The following is a 24,049-nucleotide window of genomic DNA, read 5'->3' as shown; positions in this document are numbered from 1 at the left end:
TTGTTCAACTTCACCTTGTATGTTCCACTTTGATAAGTCACCATGGGATGTGCACCTTTCATGTGACTGCCACTAGAGTAAAACAAACACAGAACAAAGATCTCACAAAACTGTTTAGTGTGGTTCTTTAAGTTTGGCACGTGTGTGCCTCATCACAAATAGTATCACACAATGCTGAAGTAAATGAACATTAAGGCAACATATGTTACATCTTACAGATATCACTACAGTGCCTGTCCGTTTGGGGTTATTCATGGTCTGTTGAAAGTACCTTGTTGATGCTTTTACGCTTTTAAATGTATTTTTAATGTTCGATGGTTGAAGGGTGAGTAGAATAATGTCATCTCATTGTGACACTTTTTTCAAACGTATTATTGCGTTCATAGAGAGATTAACTGAAGTTACACCCATAATCCGAGCAAAGCATCATGGGGCGTAGGAATGAGGTGGATAGAAATTGCAATAACTGGTCACAACTACTAACCCTGAGTGTGTGTGACACCTATATAAAGGATTTAATTTATTTTCAACATCACAAAACTGCAAGGACAATCAATCATCAATTGTAATTCACCGGAATGCAAACAAAAGCTAGCATACATTACTTGAAGATAAACAGTGTTGCATATTAACTTTTTGTCCTGAGACATCAGGTAACAAGAGTAAACCCGTGTCTTTAAGCATGCAGTCGTCATCAGGGTGTCACGGTTCATAAATTCACTGACTCTTTCTCACTATGTGTTGTTGTGTGTTCAGGTGGGCATGGTTGCTGATCAGTGGCTACACCTGCATTTGATCAGCGGCGCCAGCTGCAGCTCGTCAGCAGTGCCTACTTAGGCTCACAGTTTCAACTTGTCTTTGTCAGATCGTTGCTGGATGTTTCCCGGGGCAGTGTCTGGTCTTCTTCGTGTTCTACCGCGCTGGATTTACTCACCTGTTCTGTCCACCTGCCTTTTCCCGTAGGACTCCTATCTTCAAGCCACAGAGATTCTGGGTTACTGGATTCCTGTTCGCTCCATTACCTTCCTCTGAGGATCGGTTTGTCCATCTGCATTCCTGCGCTACCACAGAGACTGTTCCGGTTACTTCACTCATCTGACATCTTTCCTGTTGTTTCCAATAAACCTCCTTTACTCGCACTTGCATCTTCTGTTCATTTCAAGCGTCACATCAGGCTCCTCCCCTTCACAGAGAACAGATATAGGCTCCTCCCCTTCACAGAGAACAGATATAGGCTCCTCCCCTTCACAAAGAACAGATATAGGCTCCTCCCCTTCACAGAGAACAGATATAAATAAGAGGATGAAACTAAAACTAAACAAAGCTGAAGAGATCAATTCTGATCAGCACATCTGCACTGAAAGGTAGGATTAAACATACAGAATTGCCTTTTAGCATGAAAAAATACAAAATGCAATTGCCATTATTGTTAAATTAAACCGTTTTATAAATAAACTGCCAATAATGCTTTCTGTATTACATTAATTAATAAATGACATTATATTTACAGCTTTTTAACACATCAAAACTACAGCTAAAATGAAACTGATTGTATCCAGAATCTGGTTTCTGTCTCTCTGCAATGCGGTTGCAGTCGGTTCACAGGTAATTATCATTATGAACATATAATTGCGTATTGTTTGTCTGTTTCTCTGTATGTTCAGAAAAGACTGAAAGGATATCAGGACAAGAGAACTAGTGCTACAATATGATTCAACCAACAATCACAGTATTTACATATGAAAAGGCACAGAGGGAATATTCCTGTCATTCCTGTTAGGCAGTGCTTTCTGAACTATAGATGAATATGTTGCAGTTCAAGCTTTTATAGAGATGTGTACACCACACACTTATACTAATGCTTTATTTACACAATGGTAAGTCAATTAACCGGATGGAACCTAATAGAATAAATAACTAGAGTTTGCTCAGTGAGAAATTAATAGTTATCTGAGGATGTCAATGTAATGTTCATTTTCATATTTTCATCATCATTAGGATTTTAAGGATTCTTATTGATAATTTGTAATTTCATCAAGCAGCATGGGATGTCTTAAATCATCACAGAATTCACTCAACTGTTAAAGGAACACTCCACTGTTTTTTTTTAACCTTTTTCACTTTTTTTTTGTCTTATTCACTGTATTTCCTACATTTAGATAGGTGGGCAAATGCATTTTTGTCTCAGTGCATGCATTGTTTTAGTTTGGCAGGGTTGCCGCTAGCTTATCTTAGCATAATGAATGGAATCATTTGTTGCCAGCTAGCATGTCCTGAGTAAAGGTAATAAAAAAACTTTTTAAAAAACGAATTACTTATTGTGGCCTGCGTATTCACGAGTACAAATAGCGATGCAGATTAAGACTAGGCGATTTCCTAGGCAGATATTGACTTGGGGACTATATTAGGGTGAAGCACTGCTTATTGGGCGCAGAGATATCACGCAGCACCTGAAATCAGTCAACATACCGGCGTGACCTGCACCGAGTATCTTCGCATTTGGATTGTGTTTATTTTGAGAAATTACAGCGAAAATAATCACTTACTCTGTGGACAGCTGTCCATTGGGTCCATTCGGCGTGGGGCGTTTTTTCCCCAAAAAAATTTTTAACCGGAATTTTTTGTTGAGAACTGCAGGATGGATCACCGCTGAGAAATCCTCTGTAGCTGTGACACAACTGCGGCACGCTCATCTTGATCTGACACGTTGAGCCTGGTGTTGAGCGATCGTAACCTCCTCCTCCTGTCGTTCTATTTCCAAAGCACGCGCTCCTCTTCTGAAAACTCTGGCTCATAGAGGTATGGTTCTGGATCTTGCCTCAAGTTCAAGTTCAATACCTTTATTTGTCCCCCAGTGGGGCAATTGGTTTCACAGCATAGGAGCACACAAACTTACAAACACAAATACACATAATATGATTAAAAAAAAAAAAAAATTCTGATCAAATTCAATAATGTGTAAGCTACCTTCCCCTCCTGGCATTTAGGAGAGAGACAGCAGACTGTTTGTTTTAGCAAACGGGAGTCTGAGCAGTGAACCTGATGGTAGAAACTGAAACTGTTGATATAAGGGATGAGAACAGTCAGTCAAGATGGAGTTTGCTTTCTTAGACAGCTGTTTTTTGTAAAGATCCTGTAAAGTTTCTTGTGGAAGCCCAATAATTTTACTACTGAAACTAACGACCTTGTTCAGTAAGTTCCTCTCTTTTACCCTCAAGGATTGAAACCAACAAACAGAGGAGAACGTAATAATAGACTCAATAAAAGAACGATAAAACAAAGTCATCAAAGTAGAGTCAACCTGGAATTTAGATAGTTTTCTAAGACAAAAAAGACGCTGCTGGCTTTTCTTATAAATCGAGTCAGTATTTTTCTTAAATGTCAACTTGTTATCGAGAAAAGTGCCTAAGTATTTATAACACTCTACCGATTCGACTGTCTGACCATCAATCACTATGATGTCCGGGGAAGGCTGAACACGTCTAAAATCAATGCACATGTCCTTTGTCTTTAAAACGTTTAATGATAAAAAAGATTCCTGACACCATTTTAAAAAGTAATCGATCACGGGACCATGCGTGGTTTCAGTGCCATTCAACAGGCTCACTATAACTGTGTCATCCGCAAACTTCAATATATGATGGTTTTCAAAAATGCTACGACAGTCATTTGTGTACAATATATACAACAAAGGAGAAAGAACGCACCCTTGTGGTGAGCCAGTAGATGTTACATATAGATCAGAAAATTGGCCATTTACTCTGACTCTTTGTGTTCTGCCTGTAAGAAAGTCCAAAATCCAGCCAACAATACTACCTTCCAGACCAAAGTTATCCCTTAGTCTCTGGATTAGTAGATGAGGCTGAATAGTGTTGAAGGCAGAAGAAAAATCAACAAACATCAATCTGACATGATTGTTTGGACTGTCAAGGTGCTTGCAGATGTAATTCAACAGAGTTATGGTGGCATCCTGAACCCCTCTCTTGGTCCTGTACGCGAACTGCAGGGGGTCCATCAGGTGTTCAGTAGTTTTCAACAGTTCAGCTTTGATCAGTTTTTCCAGTGACTTCATAACTAATGAGGTTAGGGCTATAGGCCTAAAGTCATTTAATGATTTGGGATGTTTAGATTTACCAACAGGGACTATAATAGACTGTTTCCACAGATTAGGCACCTTCTGGTGAGACAAGGATAAATTAAAAATATAAGTAAAAATCGGGCCTAGTTGTTCAGCACAGTTGGAGAGTAATCGACTACTGATATTATCTGGACCAGCACTTTTTCTTAGTTTACAGTGTTTAAAAGTTTTGACAACAGAATGTTCATCAAAAAGAGGAGAAACTTGTTTTGATTCCAGTGCTGTATTTCTCAGCGTCATTATTTCATTATTGAAAAAATGCACATCGAATCTGGAGTAAAATTTGTTTAGCTCTTGTGCCAGGACCAGATCAGAAGTGAACCCATCTAATGAGACCCTTTTCTTTACATTATCAGTCAAACCAACCATAGACCTGATACTGTCCCATGCTGAACCCATATTATTATTGCTAAGCTTGTCTTCTAGTTTTCTTTTATAAGATAATTTAGCTCTCCTAATTTCCCGTTTAATTTCCTTATGTACAGACATTAGCTCAGTAGGATCTCCCTGTTTAAAAGCCTGTTTCTTTTTATTTAGTAGCACTTTAAGGTGTCTGCTTGCCCACGGCTACCTATTTGGGTAGGTTCTGACAGTCTTTATAGGAACAACAATGTCCTCACAGTAAGTTATCCATGAACTGACCACATCAGTGAGTTCGTGAATGTCTCTAGAAGATTCGATAAACACCTCCCAGTCTGTGCTCTCCAGACAGCCCTGGAGGGTGAGGGTGGCCTCTTCTGACCACACTTTGATGTTTCTAGTTGTCACCTTCCCCCTCTGAAGACATGTCCGATAGGATGGAACCAAGTACACACAGTTATGATCGGCTGAGCCGAGAGGGGGGAATGAAATTGATTTATATGCATTTTTAATGGGCCCATAACACTTGTCCAAAATCCTGTCTTTCCTAGTGGGGCAGGAAACGTACTGATAAAAACTCCTGAGAGATTTGTCCAAGGAGCAGTGATTAAAATCTCCTAAAACCAGGTTAGGAGCATCAGGAGATAAAGACTGAAGTTTATGCACAGACTGAGAGATAAGTTCAGAGGCGTTTTTTTCATTCGCCTTTGGATGAACATAAACGACAGTAACGAAAATCTGTGGGAATTCACGTGGCAAATACATAGGGCGCATGGACAAAGAAAGCAGCTCCACGTCCTTGGTACAAAGTCTCTCTCTCACTATAACATTTTTACACCAGCGTTCATTTATGTATGCGCATACTCCACCTCCGCATGATTTCCCGGTAGTCGCGGACGTTCTGTCGGTGCGGAACGGGATCCCAAACCCGTCTATAACCAAATCACCGTCAGCGTCCCTTTCCCCGAGCCAGGTCTCTGAAAAGGCCAGGATACAGGCGTCTTTAAATGCGTGTTGATGGCGAACAAGAGCCTGGAGTTCGTCAGTTTTATTACGGAGAGAACGGGCGTTGGACAGGATAATTGAAGGCAGGGGAATGCGAGACGGATGTTGCCGTCTCATACGCTCCCGCACCCCGCTTCTTCTTCCTCGCCTCCTTGGCCTCCGTTCTAAAGTTCTGAAGTGATCGCCTTTCCCGAGACCGGCCAATTCCTCCAGATCAGGTATGATCAAGTCCACTGGTGGTCCGCTGATCACAGATTTTTCAAATGTTAGCAGATAGTCTTTGGAGTATTGAATCGGCCATAGTGAACCCAGGTGCCATACGGACGCCAAAAAAAGGAACAAAGTCGGATCCATGTCGCTGAGTTTTAACAAGCCGGAGTAAATATTTGATCAGTACAAAAATGAATAAATAAATAAATAAAACAAACTACTTAACAGACTTTAAAAACTCTGACAAACAAAACAGACATGCTTCCTACTACTGCCGGTCGCTGCGTACGCATGCGCCCAAAACGGCGGAGAAGTAAATGGAATTTTTTTTTATATAATTTGTATTATTAAAATGTATATGTTTTTTGAACAATCGTCTATACATGTTTGGTGGTCATATAGACCCCACCGACCAGGGGCCCTATTGTAACGCTCTGAAACGCAAGTATCAAACGCGGAACGCAAGTAACTCTGTGGGCGTATCCCGGCGCTGTTGCTATTATACCGGCGGGATAAACGACTCTTGCGCCCGGCGCAAATCTAAAATGTGTTGGTCTGAAGTCGCTTCATTACTCATAGGTGTGGTTTGGGCGTAACGTGAAATAAACCAATCAGAGCGTCCTCTCACATTCCCTTTAAGAGCCGGCGCGCTTGTTCCACGGCGGATTGCTATTATAACGGCGGATTGCTATTATAACGGCGGATTGCTATTATAGCGGCGGATTGCTATTATAACGGCGGATCGCTATTATAACGGCGGATTGCTATTATAACGGCGGATTGCTATTATAACGGCGGATCGCTATTATAACGGCGGATCGCTATTATAACGGCGGATCGCTATTATAACGGCGGATTGCTATTATAACGGCGGATTGCTATTATAACGGCGGATCGCTATTATAACGGCGGATTGCTATTATAACGGCGGATTGCTATTATAACGGCGGATCGCTATTATAACGGCGGATTGCTATTATAACGGCGGATTGCTATTATAACGGCGGATCGCTATTATAACGGCGGATTGCTATTATAACGGCGGATTGCTATTATAACGGCGGATCGCTATTATAACGGCGGATTGCTATTATAACGGCGGATTGCTATTATAGCGGCGGATTGCTATTATAACGGCGGATTGCTATTATAACGGCGGATTGCTATTATAACGGCGGATTGCTATTATAACGGCGGATCGCTATTATAACGGCGGATCGCTATTATAACGGCGGATTGCTATTATAGCGGCGGATTGCTATTATAACGGCGGATTGCTATTATAACGGCGGAACGCTATTATAACGGCGGATTGCTATTATAACGGCGGATTGCTATTATAACGGCGGATCGCTATTATAACGGCGGATCGCTATTATAACGGCGGATCGCTATTATAACGGCGGATTGATATTATAACGGCGGATCGCTATTATAACGGCGGATCGCTATTATAACGGCGGATCGCTATTATAACGGCGGATTGCTATTATAACGGCGGATTGCTATTATAACGGCGGATTGCTATTCTAACGGCGGATTGATATTATAACGGCGGATCGCTATTATAACGGCGGATTGCTATTATAACGGCGGATTGCTATTATAACGGCGGATTGCTATTATAACGGCGGATTGCTATTATAACGGCGGATTGCTATTATAACGGCGGATTGCTATTATAGCGGCGGATTGCTATTATAACGGCGGATTGCTATTATAACGGCGGATTGCTATTATAGCGGCGGATTGCTATTATAACGGCGGATTGCTATTATAACGGCGGATTGCTATTATAACGGCGGATTGCTATTATAACGGCGGATTGCTATTATAACGGCGGATTGCTATTATAACGGCGGATTGCTATTATAACGGCGGATTGCTATTATAACGGCGGATTGCTATTATAACGGCGGATTGATATTATAACGGCGGATTGCTATTATAACGGCGGAACGCTATTATAACGGCGCAACGCTATTATAACGGCGGATTGCTATTATAACGGCGGGTTGATATTATAACGGCGGAACGCTAATATAACGGCGGAACGCTAATATAACGGCGGAACGCTATTATAACGGCGGAACGCTATTATAACGGCGGGTTGATATTATAACGGCGGATCGCTATTATAACGGTGGATTGCTATTATAACGGCGGATCGCTATTATAACGGCTGATCGCTATTATAACGGCGGATTGCTATTATAACGGCGGATCGCTATTATAACGGCGGAACGCTATTATAACGGCGGATCGCTATTATAACGGCGGATCGCTATTATAACGGCGGATCGCTATTATAACGGCGGATCGCTATTATAACGGCGGATCGCTATTATAACGGCGGATCGCTATTATAACGGCGGATCGCTATTATAACGGCGGATCGCTATTATAGCGGCGGATCGCTATTATAGCGGCGGATCGCTATTATAGCGGCGGATCGCCATTATAGCGGCGGATCGCCATTATAGCGGCGGATCGCCATTATAGCGGCGGATCGCCATTATAGCGGCGGATCGCCATTATAGCGGCGGATCGCCATTATAGCGGCGGATCGCCATTATAGCGGCGGATCGCCATTATAGCGGCGGATCGCCATTATAGCGGCGGATCGCCATTATAGCGGCGGATTGTTGCTATTATAACGGCGGATTGTTGCTATTATAACGGCGGATTGCTATTATAACGGCGGGTTTGCCGGCGCACGCCAGGAGCGGTTCACAGCCGAGGAAACCGACGTTCTCGTCAGGGCCGTAAAACACAGAGAAGTGACATTGGGGATGATGGAGAAACCCACACAAATTAGCTTCGGTTAAACAGGCGTATAATAATGTGTGTAAATGTGTTATTTAGATTTATGCCTATTTCTTCACATCTTCACGGACACCGCAATGATTTCCCTCGTGTGTTCATATTTTTCCTTGTAATAATGTATGATTTGCAAAAATGAAAACTGCTGCGTCTGTTTAGATTAGAGAATCAAAGTGTGTGTGTTCACACGCTACATTATGGACAAGCACGCGCGCTTAAAATAGCATCTGACTAACGCGCGGCGCTACTGTCTTTAGACTGGTTTCTCCTAGTCAGTGGCGGAGTTGTTTTTTCTTAAACCGCAAAATAGCAGCAGGGAACATCTGTGCCGGAACACACTGTCTGTGGAGGGAAAGTCCGCTGTGCGCGGGTGCAGAATAGCAATGATACATGCGTCGGTGTACAAAGTCAATTGCACTGGGTGCAAGATAGGACCCCAGAAGTGTAAACAGGAAACTTGATGTTAAAAAAATGATAAAGCGCAATAAGCAAATATATCTGCTATTACAGTTGCCTATTTCAAAATATCTGCAGGTGTGTATTCATGCAAACAATCTGTTATGTCTTGAGTGAACGTTTGTGGAGCAGTTGGGAAACTCATCTGATGCGTAACATTAAATTAGATCAGCTTGTGTGTAGTGTTTTGCAGCAGCATCACAGTGCGATGTGTGTGTTTTAGTGAGTGAGGATGTGTTTAGTGTTTTGCAAAGAGATCATGAGCTGGAGTGTAAATACAGACAGGAAGTTCTTTTCGGTTTGTGGGTGTCATCTAGTTGTCGAGTTTGAGGGTTCAGGCGGGGTTATTCTGTGCGATTGGAAGGTTGCTGTTGCTCGACATTGTGGCGGCAACAAACAATTTTACATAAATTTTACATATCTGAAGAGATATTCCCTTGCAAGGAAAGGTGAACTTTGGTAGTGAGTCATAATGCACTGAAGTGTAGGATATGTTCATGCCCTCAGTTACAGTACTTTTTAAAAACTAAGTCTACATTTAAAAATGCAAAAATAACTTTTTCTACATACACTAACTCTATGAAAGCACGGCAAACTCTATCCAATATCTAATAGTTCTGTCAAAACACTAGCATAGTTTTCTATCCAACATGAACATATAGTCACAGCAATGACTGTCTAATACTCACACCAGATGGCGTTACAAAAACTGCATTGTCATGCTTCAGTTCTTTTGCATACAATAGCACATATGAAAGTAAATCATACAACAGTGTTTCAACAGCAGTTTTGCTTTCGTGAAGTGTAACTAATAACTTTCGTTCGGTACAGATTCATTACAGTGAAATTCATTCTGAAAAGTCATTCTAAAAAAATCACTTCTATACATATGCTGTATTTTCTTAAACTTGTGTTCTAATAATAAATAATTATTATCAGTGTTAAATCATACAGTTCTGTAAAGCTTCATTACAGAGAATAATTCAATATGAACAAATTTGTTGAATATTCCGCAGGTTAGACAAATATTCTCACAGCTTTAGAGAAAGCAGTTTATGTCGATATCATGTGTCACAATAACTCTCTGTAGGATGTGGGATAATATGGCAAGCCGTTTTAACATTCAATCATTGCAACGACTACTATCTATTTTCATGCTACTAGTTCCTGTTCTTTAGACACTAGTATCTTTTGTAATTGTTATAGTAAATATTCTTATTTTACTAGTCACAACTGTATAATAGTCTTTATTTACTAGTCTTATTGTTCAATTAAAAATCTTACTAGTAAAATAAAAAATTGGAATAAATACTAGTATCTAAAAAATAAGCACTAGTAGCATGCAAATAGATACTAGTCAGTTTAAATGATTAAATGTTAAAACGGCTTGCCTAGTTTTTTTGCGTGTAAAAATATGCACAAAGATTTTACAACAAAAACACACACACACACACACACACGAACGCACACACACACACACACACAAAAAGAAAAATATCGAACTGTATATTGTGTCGCTTTGATGGAACATTCTGTTTATTTGGTGTCAAAGAAAATGGTAATAGGCCTATTTGAAATCTTAAGCTCATCTCTTCAATTTTGTGCTGGATGTTGAAGTGTTAGCAAACAAACAAACAAGAAATTAAAAGAAACATAATATCATCATTTTCATGTTGAAAATATTGTATAATTGCATGTTGAAGCATACTCAGTTTAAAAATGAGTCATTTTTTAAATTTTTGTATGAAGCTTTTGTCTGGATCACTCAGTTAGGCCTGTGTTCGGATCTCACAAAGATGATCAAGATTAGATTTATTGAGCATTGCATGTTTGTACTGAACCTGAAACTCAGGAATGAACTAAATCAGAGATGCAGGCCTTACTCTATGGAGACAGATTAGAATCATTATTAATTCACGCAGAAAACCTGATTCACACACGCGTAGACAATTTCACATGCATGAAACCTAATTCACGTACGCAAAAAAAAAATGCACGTGCGTGGACATTTTTTTTCCCCCACAAAAACCAATTCACATGCGTAAAATAAAATTATATATTCATTAAATACATTTCACAAATGCAAAACACAATTCGTAGATGTGTGCGTGTGTGCGTGTGTGCGTGCGCGTGTGCGTGTGCGTGCGCGTGCGCGTGCGTGTGTGAGAGAGCTCTTGACCCACGCGGGTCTGTCGTACTCTTTAGCCAATCAGATGCGAGCTTACCAATCATATATGGAATCCCCTGAGAGTGCATTCGAGGAGCACGGTTCTGCGCACCATTTGCACAATACGGATTAATTACAACGGAAATGAAGCCTCAATGAAGCTTTCAATCCAGCATGGCGAACGAAGAACGGGTACGAGTTTAGTTTATTTAATAAAAGAGAGTCCAGTGTGGCGTCTAGAGGTGTTGTGCATTAATAAATCACTGATATGACAGAACTCAAGCATTCGCATTCCCACTGGACTTCTGGGAGAGACCGCTTCACACCGAGATTGACTGGGACAGAATCCGGCTCACCAAATGATACGTTATAAGTTACTTTATAATGCATATATACATACTGTTTATTATATAACATGAAAATAAAGTCTGATTGTTGTCTCCTGTGAAGCAGCGCAAGTTTGGTTAAAAAGGTGATCATAAAACTGAGGAAGACAATTTGTGTTGGGCTTTATTGAGACTTTGGGCCCTATTTTAACGATCTGAAACGCAAGTGTCAAAGTGCAAAGCGCAAGTAACTTTGTGGGCGGATCCCGGCGCTGTTGCTATTTTCCCGGCGGGATAAATGACTCTTGCGCCCGACGCAAATCTAAAAGGGGTTGGTCTGAAGTCGCTTCATTATTCATAGGTGTGGTTTGGGCGTAACGTGAAATAAACCAATCAGAGCGTCCTCTCACATTCCCTTTAAGAGCAGGCGCGCTTGTTACATGGCGGATTGATATTATAACGGCGGGTTTGCCGGCGCACGCCAGAAGCGATTCACAGCCGAGGAAAGCGACGTTCTCGTCAGGGCCGTAAAACACAGAGACGTGACATTGGGGATGATGGGAGAAACCCACCCAAATTAGCTTCGGTTAAACAGGCGTATAATTTGGGTAGTAAATGTGTAGCCTAATCTAGATTTTTTTTTTTTTTTTTTTTTCTAGATAGATCTTTTTCACATCTTCACGGACACAACAATGATTTACCTCGTGTGTTAATATTTTTCCTTGTAATAATGTATGATTTGCAAAAATGAAAACTGCTGCATCTGTTTATATTAGAGAATCAAAGTGGATGCGCGTTAACATTATGGCCAAGCACGCGCCCTTAAAATACCATATGACTAACGCGCAACGCGCCACTGTCTTTAGACTGTTTTTTTCCTGGTCAGTGGCGCAATTGCTTTCTAAAACTGGAAAATAGCACCATGGAAGTTTTGCGCCGGAACACGCCTCCTCTTTGCGCTGAACCGCCCCCGCGAGCGCAAGTTCATTTCCTAATTTACCGACGTGCGTCTGTGGAGGGAAGAGTCCGCTGTGCGCGGGTGCAAAATAGGAATGATACATGCGTCGGTGTTCAAAGTCAATTGCGCTGGGTGCAAGATAGGGCCCTTTAAGTTTGAAATCTTGAGATTTTGTGACTTTGAGATCCTTTTATTGTTTTGGTCAAAATTTTAATTAAATTTATTGTCATATTTATTTATTTGTATTTAGTCTTATGGTTGTGGGTGGATTTTAGGCTTTGTTGTAAATAGTTAAACACATCAAATATTTAATAAATAAAGAATCACAAATATATATATATATATATATATATGTATGTTTGTAGTCAAGACTGTAATATTTGAGTGTGTGCATAAACTGAGTTCATTACGATATTCAGTGAAGTAAAAACTGTCTAGCCCTAGTCTTCAGGATATGGGAAACAGTGAGATTAACCATTTTGAAATATGAATATAGGGAATATGAAATATTCCTGAGAGGGAATTTGTAATGGACTCAATAGCCAGCATTTCAACAGAACCTGAAACAATAAAAATTACACAAAATATACACACACCATACAAGTAAACATAAGAATATACATCGCTAATCTGATCACACTTTCTAGTATGACTGATAAAAAGGAACATAATTTTCCTATCAACTCCATAAACCACAATGTGTGTGTAAAACACAGTGTCTGGTGAAGTCTTTCTCACACTAACATGCGTGTCCCACACAGGACATCTGTCTGCACTCCTCAGTTCTTGTATGATTGCACACGTGTGATTTATTGATTATGAACATAGGCTTATGATTGATTTGGGTTTATTATGATGTCATTTATTACCTCGTAATGTTGCTACCAATATTTGTGTAAAAATAAAATAATGATCTGCCATCTTTATAAAGTCATTTTCTCTTCCCTGTAATTTTCTCCAAATCTCAGGTGAAAATTGTCTCCTCTACAAAATAGTGGATAAATTAAATATTCATCCATGGCATGTAATATTTTGTCTTTCATCGGTATGTTTGTCTTTCTTTAGAAAAGCATGAGTTGATGTGTTGATTTGACACAGAACGACCCGATACAACACAACATGTTCAAGCAAACCTCAATCAATGAACCCGAACCTGTTGAGGAGTGTGTCCTGATGAAGATGATCACGTGATCTTCTGTAATACTGACGATCTCCAGCAGAGAGAGACACTTCTGTGTGATGAACTGAACCGTGTGTCTCTAGAGTCATGAGATTTAGTCTTCAAGAAACATCTAGACTTTAATATGATGGCAGATTTTTGAGAGTTTGTGTAAAGTGTAAAGATGAACAGGAGTATTTTTCAAAGGTCAAAAGTGCTTGATTGATTTTAAATGATTCCTTAAGAAACTGTTATTAAGTTTTCAAAACACTATGATTGTCAAATCCAGCTTTTCGTATGTTTAATGTCTTAATATTCTCCTGTCATGAATATAAAGCTTACTGTACGACATGTTTCCAGCAGATTCGTGTTTGGAAACTCATGTCTAATCTTAATAACTCTCACATGACAATCATAACAGATCTCGGCGTTCAGTCCAGACACATTTCTCTCTTTTGCTGATTTATATCATTTGAAAGATGAAGAACAATGTGAAAATAAACACACAAAGAAACAATTTAAGTGAATATTTGTAAAGAATGTCCTGTAGACGAGTTGGACTGAACCCAAAGACAGTTTTATTGAATCCAGAAGTGAACAGATACAAAGCAAAGATCTAACTTGATTTAAAACATGAAAATATGAACTCAAAACAAATGAAAACATGAACATATGAACTCATGAACAATGAAACATGTGGCTATTGATACACAGATCAAGACAATATCTTATTTCTTTATTTTTACAATAACTTTTATTCTTACATGGAGTGGTGCAGATATATTCCAGTAAAATTTATTTGCTGTATAAATGTATTTTCCGTGTTGGCAAAATGAGTCGCAATGAGCAAATTTAAAACAAATTTGTTATTGTTATTTTCACATTCTCTATTTTTTTAAAAGTCGATGTTTGAAGTCGAGTCAATAAAGTCAACGTTGAGAAAAATCGAGTTAAAGTTTCCAAAACAAAATCAGCAACTATTGTTTAAAATCCCTGGTAATAACACCAAAGTTTGACACACACCAAGTCAAAACCAAATATCTATAGGAAAACCTTTTGTGTGTGTGTGTGTGTGTGTGTGTGTGTGTGTGTGTGTGTGTGTGTGTGTGTGTGTGTGTGTGTGTGTGTGTGTCGGTTTCGGATCTGTCGTTTTGTTTACATCAGCATGAGTTTGAGAATCACATCTCATTGGTTCAGACTCAAGCCATCGAGAATTCACTATGAATATTCACAAAGCTGGAATATTACGCTTTAAAGCGATACTAAACTTGTGCGCTAGTCGAGGAGAGAGCAGAGAAAACTGCATTTCATGGACAAAAGAAAGATACTCCTCTCAGAAAACACACAAGCAAAGATACGTTTAGATGTTTAATGGCTGTATGGAGCATTGAGATCGCTAGACGAGGGCTTAATTAACATATTCGACCAAAATGGACATTTTTCTGTTGTGTCTGTAATTATCCTGCGCATTCACACTCATTACGCCATCACGGGTCACACATATAACTCCAGTTCATATTCGTCACAATGAAATCTGGAAATATTTCCTTTGCAATAATAAAAAGGTGATTTAACTATTTTACTTGTTTACATTTTTTTTTTACACTCTATTTCACCTCTTAGTTTTTACTAAACCCAGATTTGCACACGTGTGCTTGTGATGTTCCTCATTAAAGTCACTGAGGATAAAATCTAATTTACCCAGAAATGCTTCAGAAGTAAACATCAGAAATAATGTCACCGTACAGTTTGAAAATGTGTAAACATTTACAGTACTGTGGCATTTTACTCCGACTCACTAGATTCTGGTCATTAATAAGTTATTAATCACAGAACGAGTGTCAGACGTGCAGGTGAAGAGTTCAGAGACTCGTTGAGACTCGTGACCTTTGACCTTGCCTTTGCCAGCGCCATGCTGTAGTATCATACGGTATAAAACATACAATACATACAGTAATAACAGTAATACAGTAATCCATGTAAAACTGCAGGAAACCATTGAAACACAGTAATGTGTAGTTTTTGGAAACCCTAAACACTTTTGCTGACAGATTGATTCGATGTTCCTCATGAAAGTATCTGTGGATAAAGTGTCTTTAATCCAGAGATTCTTCAGAGTAAACATCAGAAATAATGACCTTTTGTACAATTTTGGATAAAAAAGTATAAAAGTGTTCATGATGTCACCGTACAGTGTGAAAATGAGTATATTACACATTTACAGTACTGTGGCATTTTACTCCGACTCACTAGATTCTGGTCATTAATAAGTTATTAATCACAGAACGAGTGTCAGACGTGCAGGTGAAGAGTTCAGAGACTTGTTGAGACTCGTGACCTTTGACCTTGCCTTTGCCAGCGCCATGCTGTAGTATCATACGGTGAGGTACGACACATACAGTAATAACAGAATTACATGAATCTATGTAAAACTGTATCATGCAGGAAACCGTTCAAACACAATAATGTGTAGTTTTTGGTAAACCTGAACACTTTGCTGACAGATTGATTCGATGTTCCTCATGTAAGTATCTGTGGATGTAATCCAGAGAAGCTTCAGAGTGAACATCAGAAATGACCCGCTATACATTTTTCTCAAAGAAAAAGTACGTAAGGAACATTTCACGGTGAGTTTACAGTACACTGTGGCTTACACTGATTCTGCTCATTAATGAATATAATCACAGAACGATGTCAGACGTGCAGGTGAAGTGTTCAGAGCTCTGTGAGACTCGTGACCTTCGACCTTGCCGTCGCCAGCGTCATGCTGTTGTATTACGACACATACAGTAATACTTGTGTAATACATTAGTCAATAATGTAAAACGGTATCACGTATGATTATTCATACACGGTCATGGTGTACTGTAACCCTGGCTGTGTGTTTAGCTCTGAGTTTGACATAACATGTGTTTAAGAAGTGACTTAAGATAGTGAAGAAGAAGAACCTGCAGGTTTGATGACAGGAACTGATGCTTTCTAGAAAATGAACACACACACACACACACACACACACACTTGTCAATATAACTGCGTCATTCACTTCTACACAGTTTTAGCTTTATTCACTGTTTCTAGAGATCAACCTTCAGGGCGGCACGATATTCAAGAAAATGTGTTAAATAATGCAATATTTGGTTTACAATACAATAATCATAAGTAAATGCAATTAAAATTAAACACACTGTCACACACACACACACACTCACTCACTCACACACACACTCACTCACTCACTCTCTCTCACTCTCTCTCTCTCTCACACACACACACACACTCTCACTCTCTCTCTCTCTCTCTCTCTCTCTCTCACGCTCTCTCACACACACACACACACTCTCACTCTCTCTCACACACACACACACAGAGAGAGAGAAACAGGAACACAGAAAATTACGAACGCTCCAGTCATTTGATTTTAATAACGTACAGTATTAGTAAATGTTGAAATGAACATGAACTGAGATTAATAACCGCTGTAGAATATTGTTCATTGGTAGTTAATGTTCACTAATGTGGAGCTCAGTGTAACGCGTTCCCTCCAGCCCTAAACACACACACACACACACACACACACACACACACACACACACACACACACACACACACACACGCTTACCTCATCTCTGACTTCTCCAGAAACATCTCTGAATCACAAGAATCTAGAAATTAAAACATGAATAGTTTTATTCTCAGGGAATGTTTGAACTGATTCATGAATATGGTAATATTTATTTCAGTGTAAGTTTCTTTGGATAAACACATGTATAAATGATTATGTTCTTGTATAGTTTATATTTGGAGGAGTGTGTTCAGGATCCAGACTCAGATCTGCTGACGAACGACGTGTGTTATCCTGAAACTCACAGTTCGGTCTGTCGCTCTGAAAGCTGTTCCGGCGAGCTCGTCTCTCGCTCTTCTCCTCTCCAGCGTTCAACACGCCATCTTTCTCTCTTCTCTTCTTCTGTGGACTGATCCACATGCCATGCGATGTTTCTCTTCAACTCTCTGTAGAAGATCTGTTGCAAACAAAACAAGTACAGTTAGAGTTAAAGCGGGTTTAAATCGTGTTAATGATTGTTGTGCACTACAGGTTTACAGTTTCAGTTTAATACAAACATCAATATCCGGATCTAAACAGATCAATACATCTCTTTATAGACCATTAAAGATAAATGTTTTACTCACCTTGAGCTGAAGAGCCGATATATTCACTGCGTCTCTGAGATCTGCTGTTGAGCTGAACTGGTGGAACTGGTTTCTTACAGCAGGAAAACTGAGCAACGCCTTGAAATGACATTCATTGCATAACTCATTTCTTACAGGAAACACGAACAAGAATGTTTTAGATGTTTTACGCTGTTTGCATTGTGTAGTTCAGAAGAATACAGGTCCAGTCCATGTGAACTGATGTAACTGAAAGTATTTTGTTGTTTCTGAATGACATCCACACTCTCTCACAACTTTAAAGAAGAAAAACTTGAGCATCTGACACTCCACAGTCTCAAACAATAATTCAACCATCACACACACATAAAATGTAACCAACACACACACACTTTACATTTTCAAAAAACATCACTTGTGTTACGTCCAAAGACGTATATTTGTGATAACTGCATGGTGTACTGTGGTATGTTTTCTTTCTTTCTTTTATTGTTGTTTTGTGTCTCCTGATCTATTTGGCTCCTCCCACTATTCCGTTCTGGCTCCTCCCACTCCACCACTCTGGCTCCTTCCACTCGGGCTCCTCCCACTCTTCCACTCTGGCTCCTCCCACTCCACCATTCTGGCTCCTCCCATGTGATTATGTAACTCAAGTTATTTTGAGCCAATGATTGGAGATAATGCATTTCCAGTGATGGAGCTTGAGGTAATAAACAGCTACGGTAATAGACCATATGCTATCAAAACCCTATTGGGTCGGGTTGACAATAGACATTCTTCTTCTAAGCAGAGACCAGGAGACGTTGGGATCACGTTCAAGCAGAAGTTATTCTTTATTGAGCGTGGCTGCAGTTCGTTCAAAACAGTCTGAACTGTAACAGTTTACATTGCAATTTTATAGGCATTTTAGGAGGAGGGACTTCTGGGGGTGGAGACATTCAAACAAATCATACGAAAGTAAGGAGGAGTTGATTCTATCAAGCGAAAACCAGTTTGGCAGATTATCTAGATTGCTCAAGAAAAAACAGAGCCAATCAGCATTCAGTCTATTGTATTGCTAATCCAATCTTCCTGACTTGATTGCTCAAACCTCAACATTATCATAGAGACAAAGGCACCGCTGTATCTTGAGCTTAATGGTCAGGAAGTGCATAAAGACAAAAGCTAATGTCAGACTCCTGAATTGCTTGACTTAATCTTCATCTATGCCTCAAATGCTAAAATCAGTATTCTTCACCGTGACGTTTATATAAGAAAGCATATCTGAAATAGATTCTTAAAATTAGTTATTCTTCACTACCAAGGTTTCGGAAAGAAAGGGAGGGGGTGACATAATGTCCGTCGATGAGGAGAGTAAAATTCTGAATAGAAGAGAGGAGAGATTTTGGGCCGGTGATAAGGAGTTCTGTTTTACTGCTGTTGAGTTTAAGAAAATTATTGTCCATCCAGGTTTTAATGTCGGAAATGCAATCGGTGATGGTGGAGAGAATAGCCGGGGAGATGGATTTGGTGGACAAGTAGATTTGGGTATCATCGGCGTAGCAGTGAAAATGGAGTCCATGGTTGCGGATGATCTGACCGAGGGGAAGCATGTAGATGGTGAAGAGGAGGGGGCCGAGCACGGAGCCTTGGGGGACGCCATGGGTGACAGGGGAGGTGTGGGAGTTGCAGTTGTTAACAGAGACAAAATGGTGACGGTCAGAGAGGTAAGAGGTGAGCCAGAGAAGTGCTGTACCAGAGATGCCAATAGATTAGAGACGATGGAGGAGCACAGTATGGTCTATGTGTGTTGACGACGCGTTCCAGAATTTTTTTAAATAACAGGAGATTGAAGATGGGTCTGAAGTTGTGCAGATTGTCAGGGTTGAGGCCAGGTTTTTTCAGGAGGGGTGTGATGGACGCAAGTTTTAGCGGGGATAGAACAGATCCAGACGTAAGGGAAGTGTTGATGATGATGGTGATGATGAGAGGGATGAGGGTTCGTTGACAGGTTTTGAAGAGAGGAGAAGGGATCGGGTCAATCTGGCAGTTGGAGAATTTCATGGAATTTCAATGTCATCAGAATACAAATGAGAAAAGAAGAGAAACATCATTAACCACTCGGTGAGTTTAACAGTTTTGTAAACGAACATTATTGGCTGTTTTAATGACATTTTCGGACATGCCCATTGACTCCAATGTTAAATGGGTCCATGGCCAATTCTTTTATAGTCAAAAACTCGAGAGAGGAACCATTGTCAAAAAAATGTTGTCCACCACTCTTGTTCATCCAAAACAAACTACAATATAGACTCAATGTGTTAAATACCGGAATTATCCTTTAATAAACTCTGTTTACTGTGTGTGTTTAATGGACCGCAAACAGAGTTTTGAGTTTTATGAACAAGAGTTGTCTCTAATAAAGCTAAATGTGAGAGAAAGGAAGAGTGTGTGCATGAAGAGAATGACACTGACTTCATGTATTGAGTGCAGATGTTAAACTGAACTGCAGGCGGTGTGTGAACGAGACGCAGGCGTTTGCATTGAAACACAGCAGGCAAACGCTGCATTTCTGTCTCGAGTGTGTTCGTCCCGGCTGTGTGTCGAGTTCTGGTGTGTGTGAGTTCTGCAACAGCAGTGAACACACTTCATTAACCGTCCAACATCAGGCCTAATGAACATGTACAACACACAGTCCGCGAGTGGGTTCAGATACACGAGATAATTAGACAAATACTGAAATATATAAAGCAAATGGTCGTAAGAGGAAAACTCCTCTATAACGGTCACGATTATGAAGGGGAGGATGAGAAAAGTGTAAGTCAGAAGCACCAGGAACAAACTGCCCAGAATCTTCTTGCGCTTTAGAGGAGTAAGTGATATTGCGCGTGAAAGACCGCGACAAGTGCCGACAAAACACAGAATGATGATCAGGTAGGGGATAAAACAGCCGATCGCTTGGGGCAGAAAGCTAAACATATAACTGTAGCTTACGTCTACAAAGATCAGAAGAACAAACCAGACGATCACAGAAACGACACAGCAGACTTTCAGTGAATGATGAGATCTGTACCAGACAGGATGAGAAACCAGGAGATATCGTTCAACAGCAACACATGCCATGAAATACACACCCACAATCAAACTATAATAATATGCCCTATTCACCTTCCATGTGAATAGCATCATTAATTTACAAATGATCTGAATGAGATCTGAAAGAATCAAGTTAATAACAAACACTGGAATGGAGCGATGAGATTTGATAAGAGCAAACAACGCTAACAGAGTTAAGATCATGATTAGAATCTCAATGGAAAAAATTATCATGATAACTAATGGGCCTATAGACAGAAGATTCCTGAATAATTCATATTCTACTCCACTTGATCCGTTGATATAATAATCTCCACTTGATGCGTTGCTGCTGGCGTTTTGTTCCATTGTTTCATGAAATCTTGACAGGCACTAAATAACAAACCAGTCATTAGTTTAAAAACACATGCATTCATTTACTTTTTACTACTTTTTTTAAAACATTAGGGAAACATATATGACATAACTTGTTTTCTGTGTGATTGTTGAAATAAAGTTTCCTCAGTTTGCTTGACATGTTCTTTAGAGGAGTGTGTGTGATGTTAGAAAGCTTGAAATGTAAGATTAAAGTTTGTAAATCCTCCATTTGAACAATATCACAGAAGCAAGAATGCCGTTGTTCTGAATACTCAGTCCAGCACAGCTGCGAGTGGACACTGGGTTATTAAACTAGGAGTGAATCTTGAAGAACTCACGTTACTGACGGGATTGTGTGTTTCGTCTGCGGGTCAAAGCAGAAGTTTGTGGAATAACACACACACTGACGGATGCTCACCAGCGCCGTGTTTAAAGAGCTCTTCATTCACTGTAAAAACACACATCTTAAAGCTTGTTGATCTAATGTAGGATTTGAAACTGTAATTTCCTTAAAGGTACAATATGTAAGAATTTCGTAATAAAATATCCAAAAATCACTTGCACAGTGTGATATATTTCCTGCAGTTGTGTACTTTCAATATCCCAAAAGTCTCCAAATATTTTTTATTTCAGAGAAATTCCTATTTTAAATAATGGTCCGTTCCGGAAAAATATGTCGCCTATCAATGACGCAATATCCGCGCTATCCTCGGTTTCCGCTCGTACTGCCATAGCCATGCCGTAACCATGGCGACAGACGTGGACAACTGCGTAGCACGTAACGTTTAGCGGCACGCTGTTCTTATTTCGTTCAAACATTACGGACCATGGCAAGCAGACTTTAGGACAAAAATGGAGAACTAAAATGAGGCTCAATATCAGCGTGGCGTTTTCGAGATGCCGAGAGCTAGCGTCCGCGACTAACTTGGACTCGACAGAGCTTCACGAGTCACGACTTGACAGCGACACCGGTCTTGAACATACTTTATTAGACAGGTGAGCAAATGTACATAAAACAAATCAATGTTATATAGCTCAACATGATGAAATGTTAGAATATGATCTGTATATTATTCTAATGTTGATCTAGCTTAGGGGAGCGCGGGGCACATCCTAACGCGGGGCTAAATGTAACACGGACCTTTCATGTAGTTACTCAGGGTCACGCGGGTTGTGTTTACGCTCTTTTTCTCTCGCTGCCAGAAGACGGTCTCCCGTGGATTTGTGAAAAGTTTTGATAATATTTTGTGAAGATACGGGACAAAGAGTGTTTTGACACCATCTAAGTATTTTTTTTCATCATAGGTATTTTTATGTTTCTGAGTTGTGTGTGTACGTCACCAAATCTAACTTTATATTGCCTTAATCACTGTCTTGTTGGCTAAAACATGGCACCATTTTGAAACATGTCAGCAACTCCTAGCAACTGTTAGCAAGGTTTAAAATATTTTTTACACAGCGGGGTTAGTTGTAGCACAGTGTTACAACTAAGCCGCCAAGTGTTCACGATATTGAAATAAAAACAGGGAGCCTTCTTTCAGTTTTTTTTTTACAGAATGAGACATTTAAAGCGGAAAACAGATAGAGGAGTGAGTAGGGACCTTCTGTGTATTTCTGCCAGATGAATTTGAATCAAAGTCAAAGTATGATTATTTTTTTTCACTCTGTAGGCTATGGGTTTTGTTTACTATATTGATCACTTGTTTATTTATTAAAAATATTGCCTGTTTTCATGTAATAAACACTTTAAAATGTGATTTTAAGCTTGTTTTTATTATGAGTGTATGTGTATGTTTCTTGTGTAAAATAAATAAATAATCTAACCTAATTATTTTTTAAATAATTGAGCCAAAACCAAAATGCGTTAGGTTGTGCCACGCTCTCCCTTAACTGTTACTAGTAAGCTGCTAGTTTCATATAGCAAACGAACTAACACATAGAATAACGGTCCGTGTACGTTTTGATAGTTTGTTTTCCAATTTGAAATGAAATCAGAAAAAACGAGAAAACAAAGCCTTTATTCGTTTTTATAAAAAAACGAAAAAACGAGATTTCGGCTTGATTTTTCGTTTTTTGGTTCACGGGTCAAATACGGAATACATAAAACAACAGCATTAAAACAAATAAATAAGATAGCTATATTTGGAAATTTCCCTTTAAAATGAACGCTCAGTTTGTTGTTCACAGTGTTATTTGATTGTTTCGTTGTTGTTGTTTTCAAAGACAAACTCACTTATATTAAACATATAAATATTGTTTTACTAGCAAATGTTAGGATATCTTGCGCTTTTTCCTCCGCTATCGTCCTGTCAATCATCTCGCTGTCTCACTCTCGCGGCTATGATTACAGTTACATTTTAATTTACCATAATCGGTACCCACCACCATCAGCAGTTTTGCATTAGTATTTGCACTGACCACCCTTTGTCCAAAACTGAGCGTAGCCTATTGTCTGAACGTCGGTCTGTGCTTCACCCGCTCTGCAGCACACAAATGTAACTCTGCACAGCTAAATAAAACCGGCTGGGTGCAGATTAATATTTAATATTTCTGATATAAATATTTCTGTGAAACGCGTTAAGTTGCACAGCCCTGCATGTACAGTTTAAGTAGCGGTATGCAGAGCCATATGGACTGTTATTTTGTAATAATAACTTGTAATTTTGAACTTAGCCGGGGAATTACTGATGACGTCACAGGCTCAGATTTGCTTGACCAATCGGGTGAAAGGGGCATTTCATGACCGCCCACATGTGCAAAACGGTTTTTGGAGTTATTTGTCCGTTTTTGACCCGTGAACCAAAAAATCAAGCCGAAATCTCGTTTTTTCGTTTTTTTATAAAAATGA

General features: G+C 39.6%; 2 long non-coding RNA genes across 2 annotated transcripts; one reads left to right on the top strand and one right to left on the bottom strand.

Annotated features, from left to right (window-relative positions):
* The first annotated feature begins 756 nt into the window (after positions 1–756).
* Positions 757–15,181, top strand: LOC306984829. The gene is made up of 3 exons (XR_013794657.1): positions 757–1,364; positions 1,511–1,605; positions 13,509–15,181. It is a non-coding gene; the product is annotated as an uncharacterized lncRNA (long non-coding RNA).
* Positions 14,160–17,850, bottom strand: LOC306984828. The gene is made up of 4 exons (XR_013794656.1): positions 17,791–17,850; positions 17,470–17,621; positions 17,222–17,264; positions 14,160–16,581 (listed from the first exon to the last, which is right to left on the bottom strand). It is a non-coding gene; the product is annotated as an uncharacterized lncRNA (long non-coding RNA).
* Positions 17,851–24,049: the final 6,199 nt, after the last annotated feature.

This window comes from Phoxinus phoxinus, assembly GCF_949152265.1.
Source record: "Phoxinus phoxinus genome assembly, chromosome: 17".
In the NCBI taxonomy this organism is placed as follows: Eukaryota; Metazoa; Chordata; class Actinopteri; order Cypriniformes; family Leuciscidae; genus Phoxinus; species Phoxinus phoxinus.
The sequence above is the reverse complement of the archived record's forward strand: the minus strand, read 5'-3'. Positions and strand labels throughout refer to the sequence as shown.